Source organism: Pseudophryne corroboree, chromosome 2 (assembly GCF_028390025.1).
Source record: "Pseudophryne corroboree isolate aPseCor3 chromosome 2, aPseCor3.hap2, whole genome shotgun sequence".
Taxonomy (NCBI): domain Eukaryota; kingdom Metazoa; phylum Chordata; class Amphibia; order Anura; family Myobatrachidae; genus Pseudophryne; species Pseudophryne corroboree.
In genome coordinates this window covers 94,073,576-94,089,479 of record NC_086445.1, presented here as the reverse complement: position 1 = coordinate 94,089,479, position 15,904 = coordinate 94,073,576, and positions in this window count along the sequence as shown.

Sequence of the window (15,904 nt, the reverse complement as noted above, 5' to 3'; positions counted from 1 at the left end):
GGCTTGCCCCAAACTCAGAGGGATTGTGTTACATTGGAAGAGTGTTGCCAGAAGTAATGACCATAACCCATAATAAGATGAAAGACGTTCACCGCAATGCTCAAGCTCCTTATACTCATACTCACTATGAACACATCGTTAAGAGACACCTTATAGATAGGACAGAGCACGCAGCCTCTGATTTGATCCACGAATCCACCGGGATTCAATTCCTTCTCGCGTTAGACATCACCCGTACCGCCAGAGGAATTATAAATTATAGGTATATTCATGCGCTAGCAAACCTGATAGATAATATCACCAAGATGTATGATGACACCTTCAGGTATACAGGGAGGGAGTTGCAAGCTTACAAAACGGAACTGATCCAGCACAGGATGGTTCTAAATTATATCACAGCGGTGACAGGAGGGTACTGTGTCACCTTAGCAACTCAGTATGGTGTGAAGTGCTGCACGTATATTACAAACAGCACTGATGACCCGACCGAGGTCATAGATCAAAAGAGGGATGATATCTTACAGTTGAAGTTGGAGTTCCGAAGGAGACACAACCTTACCCTTACTGCTGTGAGTAATGAACTGACCGGCTGGGTCTCATGGTTGAACCCACGCAATTGGTTCTCAGGTTTAGGAGAATGGGCTCAAAATGTTATCGTGAGTGTTGGAAAGTTTCTCCTTTGTATCCTGGGAGTTGTCATAATGATTGGCTTGATATTTAGGTGTGTTCGAGTTTTAACGCGGCGCAAGCGCAGTACCAAAGTGATGAGTTTGAGGAGCGGGGACATTGTTACAACAACTGATTTAATTTATGACCCATCAATAGAGACAATGTTGTGATAAGACGTGATTCCACGGTCCATTTCTTTCACCCGTTTCTCCTTTGTTTTCCCTCAGCGAAAATACATCCATCTGGAAAAGACTTTAATGGACACTCTAAAGATTTTGATTGACACTCACAGCAAAGATACACCCACACGGACAAGACTTCAATCAACACCCAAGAACGATTGCACAAATGTTATGTGAATGTATTTGTGATACGTGTCTTATCTTCATCTCTACAACCTTCAGGTAGTGTCACACATAGTCGATAGGTAATATCCATATATATATATATTAGCATTCACATGTGTCCCCCCTCCATGTATCATCAACTAAATGTGCACCCCATTTGTTGGAACAAGAAGCCGAAAAGAGCTCGGTAGTGTTTGTTGGCCCACTTACAGACCTTTAATACGGGATGAGAAGGATTTAATGTATACTTCGCAATACCTCGCAGCTTATTTAGAACATATACGGCACGATGATACATGCCCCTCAGACATGGATTTCATACATACATGCTTTTACTTTTTCACTAGGTCATACATTTCCCACCTACACCTCTCCTCCTACCATCCAATCTGTAGATATTGTATTGTATATTTTTCTGTTTAATGTTTTGTCAAAGTCAGAAAAATATCTCTATGCACACTACCATATTTGCACCTCACACAGGTCCGTGCTGCGCATGCGTGCGCTCTCCCGTACGTGCGCATACTCACAGTCGCGGGCACCCGCAGGCGCACGGTATGCGTATTTACGGTAGAGTTTATGTGATCGTAGCGTGCGACTCAATCGTTACATATTTTCACTATATAATGTATTTTGTAGATCATGGTCCCTTTGATAGATTCTGAAAGTTTAGTTAACATAGCATGTTCCTGAACAGAGAGATCCCTCTTTGTATTGTACGAAGGGTCTAACAGGGGTCATACAGTGGTGTTTGGTACCCATCGGAAGAGTATTTAAATAGCAATATTCCGGTGTTGGTTTGGAGCGGATTAATCGCTCGTGCGAATAGTTATGGACATAAGAAGTTTATGTCCATTTACTATTATTTGTTCTTAGTTAGTCATGCGGCGGGAAACTCAGTGTCCCACCCACCTGAACAGTTGGAAGCAGTCACAGCCCACCTGTATGAATCAACCTATGACCTTTTGTTATAATGCGAAGCCGAATTCCTGTGTCCAATGAACAATGAGATTGTAGGGACCCTTGAATTGTATTGTGTGTGGGGCATAAATAGGCAGGCCGACCATATCCAGTTCTCTCTCTTCAACGGTTCTCATTGCTGATAATCGGGAGCTGGATATCGAGGCGCATGCGATCGTTTCCCCTTGTGCGTAAGTGTTTCTCCGCAACTATATTGATCTTGTTATTGTGGGCCAATTTCTCTCTCTCTCTCTCTCTCCTCCTCTTTCTCTCTTATTTTCTCTTAAATAGTAATTGTATTATATTTCCTGTGTAGTTATCTGGTTAGGTAGTCTATGTTATATTGTAGTGTATGATTTGTATTTGTATTAATTCTTTTGCAAGTATATTATTCATAATATATATATTAGGCGTTGGACCCTAAGCACGGTATCTGTGTATTTCTTATAGTGTTTAGTATTCTCAGAGCGTCGGTGACGCTCAAACAGCTTTTAAGTTAATAAGGTTACACTAGGTTGCATCTACACCCTATCTCTACACTAAGGTTTTACAGCATATTTCATTGTTTATGGTTTAGATATAAAGGTTTAACATTGTGAGCGTCAGCGCCGCTGGTGATCTCCTCGTGGTCCCGAGCGTCCGCTACGCTATAGCGAATCATTAAGTTAGTCAGCAGCCAATAGCGTGCCTGCCAGTGATCTCTTGGCCGTGAGCGAACGTGACGCTTGAGCGTCTCGACTACGGCTAAGCGATTGTTACGCAACGTGCGTACCCTTACGGTACTTCATACGTAGATAGCGTACAGTGTTCTTAGACCTCATAAAGGGTATTATATCAGATAAATATTTAGCTTTATCAATTGCGGGCTCGTCCTGTCCTTCACATATCTGCACTAGGTAATTTCAGCAGACATTATCCAGCAGCAAAGGGCGGGAGATCATATTCCTCGTAGTGCTGTTTGGATAAGCGTCTGCTTCTCTTAGTAAAGGGTGCTGAAGGAATCCGGGAACCGGAGGTAAGAACGACACGCTAGTCTCTTTTAAAACTGTTTATTTTTCTGTCTTGCGTACACACGCACGCACACATATATATCTGCATTTCTTTTTTTCATTTGTGTATTTTCGTATATCACTCTCCTGTTTGCCAGTTTTATAGTTGATAAACGTGCTAAGAGAGATTTGCCGCTATTTCATAGTTTAAGAGTAAAGGTAATATAGTTAAAGTATAGACAAACACACAGCTGTGCCTGAGAGACAAGGCGAAGTCAGTGTGGTGCGCGGTAGATGATAAAGGATCATCTACATTGATAAACGTATAAATTGTGTTACGGTGGATCTTTGCTTTGCGTACACGTGTCTCTAACAAAAGACTGAGACTTGCGTACGCAATCCAAGGGCCGACGCATGCAGCGTATATTACGCAACGGAGCGTACGGGTACGCCCACGTAACTCAAATCACAAGCGTTAATTTTTTTTTTTTTTCTTCGCGATAAATAGCGCAACGCGGTAAATAACGCAAGGCGATAAATCGCGCAAATCTATTTTGACATTCGAAATTTAAATTAACAGATCCTTCTCCTAATTTGTAACACATCTGGTCTAAAGAGAAATTTCTGCGCAGAAATAGAAATAGAAACAAAAGTGTATATGTGGTGAGTGAGTGTTTGTTTTTACAATTTTTGAGGTTGAACCACAAGAAAAGTCGAGTTCTCGTGAGGTACATGCGTGTAAGTGACGTACATGGTGGCTAGGGAGGCATCCCTGGTTAAAACATACAATTTGAGCATTAGAGTGTAGCAGACCAGGAGGTCATACTGTAACAGACCAGGAGGTCATAGCAGACCAGCAGGTTCAGGTACAGCAGACAAGGAAGTCCGCTATACAGTCCACAGGCACAACACCAAGAAAGGGTTGGTGCAACACCCATATAGGCCATACAAGCTCTGGCTGAAGGAATTCGCAGCCGCAATTTTCGATTCCACTGGTCGCTCCGTACATAAGATTAGTTGCTTATGTGCTGAACGATTGTACCGCACGTAATTGTGTGCATTAGTAAACCTGACCGGTACTATTTGTGTACGAAGGTCATAAACGCTATTTGTACATTCTAACGTGATTTGTGTAATTTTTTTTTATTTTAAGGGAGGTTCGCTGCTCACTCAGGAACTATCCAACAACCAATAGTTACTGGAAAGAGTAAGTGTTCTTCGGATCACCCTCACAGGTTCCAGTAAATAGAGGTTCAGGTCGCAGGGGCCCTGGGTCGAGTACGCCAGCACCATATCGGTGTGATCAGGTCGTATTGGTCGGCGTGGGCGAGTGAGTGGGGTACTCGGTAAACCGCCACCGTCAGCCTATTTTGAACATTTTGGTTTGCGTAAGGGTTGGTTGAATAAAGCAACACCTTCGAACTATGGGGGCCACTTGTTCAGGTAGGGGGCGATCAACCTCGGTTCGGGTTGATTCAGTGAACCGACCAGTCGGGTCGGCAAGATACGTAATGTGTGAGAAATACGGAAGTCACACAGAAGCTTTATGTGATGAATGGGAGAGAATGACGGTACATGACGGGGAGAAATTCCCAAGAGTAGGTAGCTTCAGCACAGAAGTGTTAACGAATTTAAGGAGAAGGATATGTCTCATTAAATCAGCCAAGAGACGAATCAAACATTATGATTATTTACAGTTGTGGCAACAGGAGGGTGACATACAGAGAGGATTGGCTCAGGCGGCGGGATCTGGCTCGATCAGAAAACTGATAGCCACGGCCCCACCGCCACCATATATATCGGGAGAAAAATTGGTTGCGGAGAATGACGCATTAAGGTGTAACAAACAAACACTTAGCAACTGTGTAAATGTTAAAGATAATGTTAACCAATTAACCAATGCAAGTATTAACCCGTGCAAGTTGTACCCTGTTTTGAACTTTCCTCAGGAGTGTGATCAAGAGGACGAATCGGCAACAATTTCAGCGCTCTCCCTAGCAGCCACCATAGCAGAGACCACTGTAGGCACAGCTCAACCCCCGAGATTAGTAACGAAAGCCCCTAGCGGAGGGATAGGTGAGGTCGTATCAACGGGTAAGTACGGCACCATACACTATGCTGAAACTATTTCACCACAGCCTGTAGAATCTACACAGGATGAGGTTGTTAGAGTTAATCCTGTTAAGGTAATAGTAGTTCCAAATGGGAAAACAGACACTTCAGGAGTCACTCCTGTTAGGAACATTGCCATGTACAGCCCATTTTCCCGAATGGAATTAAGGACCATAGTGTCGGAATTCCCTGACCCTAGAAAAGACTTAGTTGCCAGCCAAAAATACATCAGAGACCTAGGTAACACGTTAGAGCCCAACAACAAAGACTGGCAGATATTGCTGAGAGCATGTTTACCCTCCAATGTCGACGCAGCTCAATTTTTAGCTGACTGTGGATTAGATCAGGATGTACCTCTTACAGATGTGTACAACAAAGACAATGTAAAAAGAATAAGCTTACAGTTAAAAGAGTATTTCCCAGCCGTAGTTAAATGGAACAAAATATTATCCATTAAACAGAAGGAGTCAGAAACAGCTGCAGAGTATTTTCACAGAGCATTATCAGAAATGGCAAAATACACAGGCATAGAGGACATTAAAACAAACATAAACCATCGAGAAGTAGCAGTATCGGTACTGATGGATGGTTTAAAAGAGTCATTGAAGACTAGGGTACAGACCACACAACCATGTTGGCGAGGTCTGTCTGTGGCTACTTTGAGAGAGGCTGCTATTGATCACGATAGGAACATCACCAGACACAGGGAACAACAAGGTGATAAGTTAATGGCAGTAAGTATACAGGCCCTGACCACAAGGCAGCCTTTGTTTATACCACCAAACCCTGTGGGTAAGTCAAATGTGGTTACTTGTTATTCTTGTCATAAACAGGGACACATGGCACGAGATTGTAGAATGAAGAATTCACGAAACTCATACCAACCCCCTAGACAACGACACGACACACGACATTGGGAGCAAGGTCCGCAGAAACGGAGTTATGAGCCACATACAGGGGAAACAAAAAGATACCCCCCGAACAGAGACTGGCAAGCCTCTGGTAGCTCCCAATTAACTCCATCACAAGTAGTTGCTGCCAGCGGGATTCAGGGAGGTCACCATACCCAATAGGGGTGTGGCCATACCTGTAATCTGCAGCCAGTAAAATTGATTGCAAGTCTTGGAAGTGAACCAGAAATTGCAATCAATGTAGCTGGTAAATCATTAAACTTTCTTGTAGACACAGGGGCGGCCAAATCAGTGATAAATTCGACAGTGGGCATGAGAACCACTGGTAAGACAATTCCAGCCATAGGGGTAACGGGAGTAGTCCAGCACTACCCTGTTAGCAAACCAGCCGAGATTACAGTAGGGCCTTTACATACCAAGCATTCCTTTTTGCTGGCTGCATCGGCACCGACTAATCTCCTGGGAAGAGACTTACTGTGTAAAATGGGGTGCGTCATTTATTGTACTCCTGAAGGTGTATTCTTGGACATACCTGAGAATCACGCTCAGGAAGTACGAGACATGTTAGACTCCCCGTCAAAATTAATGTCACATACCATTATGACAAATAGGACTCCCTCCCAAGTAGAAGAAATGACATCTCAGATACCAGAGTCACTTTGGACTAAAGATGGACAGGACACTGGATTAATGGCAAACGTAGCTCCGGTAGTTGTACAAGTAAAAGATGGTAGGATAGCTCCAAAAATCCCACAGTACCCTCTGAAGCCAGAGGTGGAGTTAGGAGTGTATCCCGTAATAGAGCGCTTGCTACAACAGGGCATTCTGGTAAGAACGTCCAGCACTGCCAATAGTCCCATCTTCCCTGTTAAAAAAAGTGGGGGGAGGGGTTACCGGCTAGTGCAGGATCTAAGGGGGATTAACAAAATAGTTGAGTCAGTTCCCCGTAGTGCCAAATCCAGCTGTCATCCTAATGCAAATCCCTCCCACTGCAAAATTTTTCACTGTTATTGACCTCTGCTCCGCTTTCTTTTCGGTACCACTGCACCCTGACAGTCAATATTTGTTTGCATTTACATACAGAGGAGTCCAATACACATGGACTCGATTACCACAAGGATTCATAGATAGCCCAAGTATATTTTCTCAGGCTTTGCATGATTGTTTACAGTCTTTCCAACCAGTGAGTGGATCAGTATTAATACAGTACGTGGATGATCTACTACTGTGTTCTGATTCATTGGAAGCATCCCTGAAGGATACGAAACAGCTCCTGTTTCATCTTTCAGACACAGGACACAAGGTTTCCAAAGACAAGTTGCAATTATGCCAAACTAAGGTAAAATATTTGGGACACTGTTTAACACAAGGACTGAGACACCTGACCGCTGATAGAATTCAAGCAATTAGAGACATGACTCTGCCACAAACCCAGCAACAGATCAGAACATTTTTAGGAATGTGTGGGTATTGCCGTAACTGGATCCCAGGGTTTTCCATCCTAGCGTTACCCTTGCAGGAGATGGTCTCCTCAAACAAACCTGATCGGATTTCGCATACAGACGAGTCTGAGACAGCATTTGAGAGACTTAAACAGTGCCTAACGCAGGCACCAGCATTAGGTATGCCTGACTATGGGAAACCCTTTGAACTATACGGAACAGAAAGTGCTGGTTGCGCGGCAGGCGTACTAACCCAAAAGCACGGTGATGCCAGCAGGCCGGTAGCATATTACAGCGCTCAGCTAGATACGGTAGCGCGATCCCTCCCACATGCTTGCGAAGCGTTGCTGCGATAGCATTGCTAGTAACAAAAAGCGAAGACGTCGTGCTAGGTCACAACCTCACAATTCATACACCACATGCAGTGTCAGCCTTGTTGAATTCTGCCCAAACCAGACACGTCTCATCAGCGCGGTTTACAAGATGGGAATTGGCACTAATGGCCCCCGTAAACATCACCATAAGGAGATGCAGTGCATTAAATCCTGCAACATATCTCCCAGGTGTGCCTGGACAGGCACAAAGGGTGGAGGATGAGAGTGGTGGGGAAGGAGAATTTAACACAAAGGAAGACACTCATGATTGTATGGAATATTTGACCCAAAATTTTACCGCAAGGCCTGACATCAGTGACAACCCACTGGAAGATGTAGAACTTACGTTCTACACGGACGGTAGTTGTCATAGACAGTCAGACTCGGGAGACTTGTGTACTGGATACGCAGTCGTAGATGACCAAGGCACCATAGAAGCGGAACCGCTAGGCCCACCTCACTCAGCCCAGGTTGCTGAACTGGTCGCCCTAACCAGAGCATGTGAATTGGCTAAGGGCAAATCAGCCAATATCTACACCGATTCTAGATACGCATTCGGGGTAGTCCATGATTTCGGAGCCCTATGGCGCCTCAGAAATTTCATGACGGCAGCTGGTACACCGGTAGCGCATGCAGCTCACATAAAAAGGCTTCTAACAGCGATACAGGAACCCGACAGAGTGGCTGTTATCAAATGTAAAGCACACACATATAGCCAAGACCCAGTATCACTTGGTAACAGCCGAGCAGACGAAGCTGCTAAATTAGCAGCTGCTACCCCCAGACAGACAGACACCACACAACTGATGGTATTTAATACCATCAACACACAGAAGTTGTGTGAGATGCAAAATTTGTGTTCCACACAGGAAAAGGCAGTCTGGAAGGCAAAGGGATATGGTCAGGAGTCCTCAGGACTCTGGACGGATGGACACGGTAAACCAGTGGCCCCCAAAGCATACCTTCCATGCTTAGCTGAGGCAGCTCACGGGCTGACTCATCTGGGCAAGGAAGGGATGTGCAAGTTGGTAAGAGCATATTGGTGTGCCCCAGGATTTTCTTCTCATGCGAGTAAAAAGGGCAATGTCATGCCTTACCTGTCTGAGAAAGAACATCAGAAAGGCAATACCTACAGAACCATCTCATATCCCACCTGCCGGCGGCCCTTTCCAGGTAATACAGATTGACTTTATTCAATTACCCCCTTGTCGAAATTTGAAATATGTACTTGTTTGTATAGATGTTTTCTCAAATTGGGTCGAAGCATTTCCGGCGGCCACAAATACCGCTATGTTTACTGCTAAGAAAATTGTGCAGGAATTTGTATGTAGATATGGTATCCCTAGAATTATCGAAAGTGATAGGGGTACCCATTTTACAGGTGATGTCTTTCAAGGAATGTGTAAATTGATGGGAATTGATAGCAAGCTGCACACTCCATACCGTCCACAGGCGAGTGCGAAAGTGGAAAGAGTGAACAGCACTATTAAAAATAAACTGAGTAAAGTGATGGCAGAGACAGGATTGACATGGCCAGAAGCTTTACCCATTGTACTGTACAGCATCAGAACCACTCCCAGGTCCCCTCTTAATCTGTCTCCCTTTGAAATCTTGTTTGGTCGACAACCGCATGTTATGATTAACCCTCAGGATGATTTGAAGTGTAACAATGAAGTGACTGTAAAATACTTGATTAACATGAGTAAACAGTTGAGGAATCAAAATGATAATCTGAAGTTAGTGATTCCTGATGTACCAGATAGTAATTGTCATGACATTGAACCTGGGGATTATGTAATGATACGGAATTTTCTACGCTCAGGTTGCCTTATTGACAGATGGGAAGGACCATACCAGGTCTTATTGACTAGCACTACAGCATTGAAGGTTGCTGAGAGAGAGACTTGGGTTCATTCGTCCCACTGTAAAAAGGTTGCTGATCCAGAGAGGCCCCGTGATAAGGAACAGACGGTAGAGGTTGTATCACTGGAGTGTCTGTTCCAGGAGGACTGAGGCGGCACCTGAGCATTGAAAATCACAAGACCAAAAGCAGTTGTCGATCCCCTGTTCCCTTTTATTGTTTTTCTCCAACTTCCCATCCCCTCTCCCTCAAATTATTTTTTTTTCCCCCTTCTCATTCTTCTCCGTTTCCTCCTACAAGATGGACTTGCCCCAAGAGACTGTGATCCGGATTTTCCTGTTGACCATGATGTTGACCAGAACAGTCTGTTCCGGCGAGAGTACCATGGAGGTCGAGAGAGGTTCTGGAATGGGTTCTGATGACAGAGATGGAGGCGTAGTTTTCCAAGAAAACATAATCAACAAGCAAAGGCGAGTATCAGAAAACGATCCGATAACATTGACCATAGAAGGAATTGTGAAGGATTGCTAGCTGAAGAAAACTGTATCTGTCGGCTCTGTAACAATGTCATTGAGGATGGGTGCATAAAGAAATGCCAATCCAGTTTTAATATCCATATGGACCGGCATCCATTGAGTGACTATCACTCCTTAGTGGGTAGTGTGTTAAATAAAACAGATTGTTGGGTATGCTCTCAAGTACCTCAAGGTCATAGCAAATCAGGGCTAGTACCATTTCCTTTAACGTTAGGGGAGGTACTTGAGTTAAGTGGTGGGAGACCGGTGGACAGGAGGTTTAATATCTCCAGCCCTCCTAGTTTGAAGCTCCACCAATACCATGTGGATAGGTCCCTATTATGTTTTAACATCTCCAATCCCCGAAAGCCGGGAAATTGGGAAGTGTCATGGAGTAATCAAACCATGACCTTTTCACATAGAGCAGATAGAATGCCTACAGATACAGAGCTTATACGCCACATAGCCAGTAGAGGAAAATCTTTCCGGTATAGGTATACCTTAGGAAATAGGATTACGAGAGTTGGAGAGGTATCACCAGGATACTGTGCACATATCGTACAACCTGATACGTGTACTAAGCAGATGGAAGAATTAGGGTTAGGAGATTTCACATGGAAGGTGTGTAATATGGTTATGTCCTACTCCGTCCCATATGTTCTCCCCAATGATGCATATTTCATATGCGGGAGAAAGGCGTATAAGTGGCTTGCCCCAAACTCTGAAGGATTGTGTTATATTGGAAAAGTACTGCCTGAAGTAATGACTGTATCACATGACAAAATGAAAGACATACACCGTGTTGCCCAAACTCCTTATACTCACACCCATTACGAGCACGTAGTTAAACGACACCTGATAGAAAGAACAGAGCATCCGGCCTCTGACATGATCCATGAATCCACCGGGATTCAGTTTCTAATCGCGTTAGACATCACTCGCACCGCTAGAGGAGTGTTGAATTATAAATACATATCTGCGCTCGCCAATTTGTTAGATAATATCACTGAAATGTATGATGACACGTTTAGGTATACTGGAAGAGAACTTCAAGCTTATAAAACAGAACTGGTACAGCATAGAATGGTTCTTAATTACCTCACAGCAGTGACAGGCGGATATTGTGTCACACTGGCAACACAATACGGCGTGAAATGTTGCACATATATTACGAATAGCACCGAGGACCCGGTCGAGGTCATAGACCAAAAGATGGACGATATTCTCCAACTGAAGTGGGATTTTCGCAGGAGACACAATCTCACTCTTGCTGCTGTAGGTAATGAGCTGACTGGTTGGGTGTCATGGTTGAACCCGCGAAATTGGTTCTCTGGTTTAGGAGACTGGGCTCAAGGAGTCATAATGGATGTTGGGAAGTTTCTCCTATGTATCTTAGGTGTTATCATAACGATTGGTTTGATATTTAGATGCGGTCAGGCTTTAATGAGGTGCAATCGTCGTACTAGGGTAATGAGTTTAAGGAGCAAGGAAACTGTAATTCCAATGGACTTGATTTATGACCCAAATGTAGAAACAATGATGTGATGAAAATGCGATTTCTACGGTCCGTTTCTTTCACCTGTTTTTCCGTTTCCTCCAAGGTAAAAAGACCCACTTGGACGAGGAATTTGATGAGCCGATATACAGACAACAGAGAGATTAAAGAAGAAGTTTTGACAACCTGATACACAGATTTTTGATGAACTATGCCATGGATCCCCAGTTTCCCTAGAAATTTTAAAATTACGCTAGCCCAACACTTTTGTAAATCTATGGACATTGACAGCTTTTGCTCGCACCTTATGGGCAAAAGCACAAAGAAGACTGCATTCAACAGACACCAAACAAGACCTCAATCGACGAATGTACATTTACCTGACATAGAATACCACCGCATTTACCGTAATTATGTCTTTTCTTCATTTCTACAACCCTCAGGTAATGACACACATAGTCGATAGGGAATACAGGCACAGATATCAGCAATCACATATCTCCCCCATTCATGTATCATCAACTAAAATGTGCTCCCCCATTTTGTTACAACCAAAGCCGAAAAGAGCTCGGTAAAGTTTGACAGCCCATCCACAGACCCGTACCACGGGATAAGAAGGAATTCAAATGTATACTTCGCAATACCTCGAAGCTTGAGTTAAAACACGTACGGCACGATGATACATGACCCCCAAGCACAGATTCATACACACATGCTTCTGCTATCTCACTAGGTCATACCCTTTTCCTACCTTCTCCTCTCCTCCCCTACCCAACCATGTAAATGTATTAACCCCTGACATATATTTTTCTCTTTTGAAATGTTTTAGAAGGTGGCAGTTATTATTGACTGCCAAAGGGTGGACTGTCAAAGTCAGAAAAATATCTCTATGCACACTACCATATTTGCACCTCACACAGGTCCGTGCTGCGCATGCGTGCGCTCTCCCGTACGTGCGCATACTCACAGTCGCGGGCACCCGCAGGCGCACGGTATGCGTATTTACGGTAGAGTTTATGTGATCGTAGCGTGCGACTCAATCGTTACATATTTTCACTATATAATGTATTTTGTAGATCATGGTCCCTTTGATAGATTCTGAAAGTTTAGTTAACATAGCATGTTCCTGAACAGAGAGATCCCTCTTTGTATTGTACGAAGGGTCTAACAGGGGTCATACAGTGGTGTTTGGTACCCATCGGAAGAGTATTTAAATAGCAATATTCCGGTGTTGGTTTGGAGCGGATTAATCGCTCGTGCGAATAGTTATGGACATAAGAAGTTTATGTCCATTTACTATTATTTGTTCTTAGTTAGTCATGCGGCGGGAAACTCAGTGTCCCACCCACCTGAACAGTTGGAAGCAGTCACAGCCCACCTGTATGAATCAACCTATGACCTTTTGTTATAATGCGAAGCCGAATTCCTGTGTCCAATGAACAATGAGATTGTAGGGACCCTTGAATTGTATTGTGTGTGGGGCATAAATAGGCAGGCCGACCATATCCAGTTCTCTCTCTTCAACGGTTCTCATTGCTGATAATCGGGAGCTGGATATCGAGGCGCATGCGATCGTTTCCCCTTGTGCGTAAGTGTTTCTCCGCAACTATATTGATCTTCTTGTTATTGTGGGCCAATTTCTCTCTCTCTCTCTCTCCTCCTCTTTCTCTCTTATTTTCTCTTAAATAGTAATTGTATTATATTTCCTGTGTAGTTATCTGGTTAGGTAGTCTATGTTATATTGTAGTGTATGATTTGTATTTGTATTAATTCTTTTGCAAGTATATCATTCATAATATATATATTAGGCGTTGGACCCTAAGCACGGTATCTGTGTATTTCTTATAGTGTTTAGTATTCTCAGAGCGTCGGTGACGCTCAAACAGCTTTTAAGTTAATAAGGTTACACTAGGTTGCATCTACACCCTATCTCTACACTAAGGTTTTACAGCATATTTCATTGTTTATGGTTTAGATATAAAGGTTTAACATTGTGAGCGTCAGCGCCGCTGGTGATCTCCTCGTGGTCCCGAGCGTCCGCTACGCTATAGCGAATCATTAAGTTAGTCAGCAGCCAATAGCGTGCCTGCCAGTGATCTCTTGGCCGTGAGCGAACGTGACGCTTGAGCGTCTCGACTACGGCTAAGCGATTGTTACGCAACGTGCGTACCCTTACGGTACTTCATACGTAGATAGCGTACAGTGTTCTTAGACCTCATAAAGGGTATTATATAAGATAAATATTTAGCTTTATCAGTTTAGATAGTGGCAGTTATTTAGATAGTGGACTGCTAAAGTCGAAAAATATTGTAATGCATATGCCTTTTACTAACCCCATGCACATGCCCGCTGCGCGTGCACTCGCTCTGCTGTGCTTACGCATATCCGCAACTTGCGTAACGGAGCTTTCCACGGCCATGCGCCTTGGCGCGTGGTATGCGCATATACGGTAGGGTTTGTGAACGCATAGAGGGTTATTAGAACATTACATATTTAACCCTTATAGTGCACATTGTACACATAGCTCCCTGCACCACATCAGAAAGAAATAGCTGTTTAAAATGATAACAGAACAAAGGGATTCACCTTTACAGGATAGGAGGAGACAGAACAAGGTTACAAGGTGGTGTTTGGTATCCAGCTGTAGGGTATTTTAAGGGAAACATTCTGGTGTTGGTTTGAGGAAAATCGCATGTTCCTGAGGATAGTTAGATGCAGAAGCAGAATATAGGTTTAAACTTTATTTACTGTATATTATGTATGCGGGGGGAATCCAGAGGAGACCACCCACAAGAGCAGTTGGGGAAAGACATCGCCCACCTATTCAAATCCACCTATGACCTCTCCTGTAATGTAAATGACCATCCCTGTGTCCAATGGACAAAGAAATTACAGTATCCATTGTGTTATGTTTTGGATGAAGTGAATAAAGAGAGCCTACAGCAGGCTTAGTCAGACAGAAGGCTCACAACGCTATCTATCAGATGGCGGAGGACCGGACCGGGTTGCGCTTGCGAAACATTCTCACGTATGTACATTCTCTGTAGCCATTATTCTGTTTAGAATTTCTTGTTAGCCTGTAGTGTATAAATTGTATTGTTTACCTTTTTGGAATCAATCCACAGTGGCCTTAGAACCCTGTGGTTTCAACTACAAATCGGTGTGGTGTCTTCAATTTCCTGCAAGGGAGTTTAAAGTGTATTTATCTGTATAAGGTGTATAAGTATTGATAAGGTGTATGCACTGCGGGTACTTTATACCGTCAGCGCTACTTAAGGTTTAAGGTATAACATCATTGCAGAGCTTTGCTGCATAAGGTTTAAAGTGTAATCATATCATTGCATTGTATAACTGTATAAGGTTTTAAGGTGTATTAATTGTGTGTGCGCACGCTGTGTGTGCTTTGTTCCCACAGTGCGGCGTTTGTACGCTGATTGCGTATACGGTACGGGACTCCGTGCGCAAATAGCGTACGAAATACATAGCATGAGCTAGCGACCGCAGCAGCTCCATGGTAAAGGTGTGTTTAAAGGTATAGCTTTATGGTTTAAGATAATATCAACATTATCAATATATATATATATATATATATATATATAGTTTAGGAGGGCACTATATATATATATATATATATATATATATATATATATAAAATAGGATTTTAATACCAACCGGTAAATCCTTTTCTCTTAGTCCGTAGAGGATGCTGGAGTCACTTCAAGAACCATGGGGTATAGACGGGATCCGCAGGAGACATGGGCACTTTAAGACTTTCAAAGGGGTGTGAACTGGCTCCTCCCTCTATGCCCCTCCTCCAGACTCCAGTTATAGGAACTGTGCCCAGGGAGACGGACATTTCGAGGAAAAGGATTTATTGTTAAACTAAGGTGCGATACATACCAGCTCACACCTCAAGCACGCCGTACAACATGGCATTCAACAAACGCAAGTCAACGGCATGAACAACATCAGCAACAGGCTGACTATAAACGTAACACAACATGTGTGTAACCATAACTAATAACTGCAGATACAGTACGCACTGGGACGGGGCGCCCAGCATCCTCTACGGACTAAGAGAAAAGGATTTACCGGTAGGTATTAAAATCCTATTTTCTCATACGTCCTAGAGGATGCTGGGGTCACTTCAAGAACCATGGGGTTTATACCAAAGCTCTAGAATGGGCGGGAGAATGCGGATGACTCTGCAGCACCGATTGACCAAACAT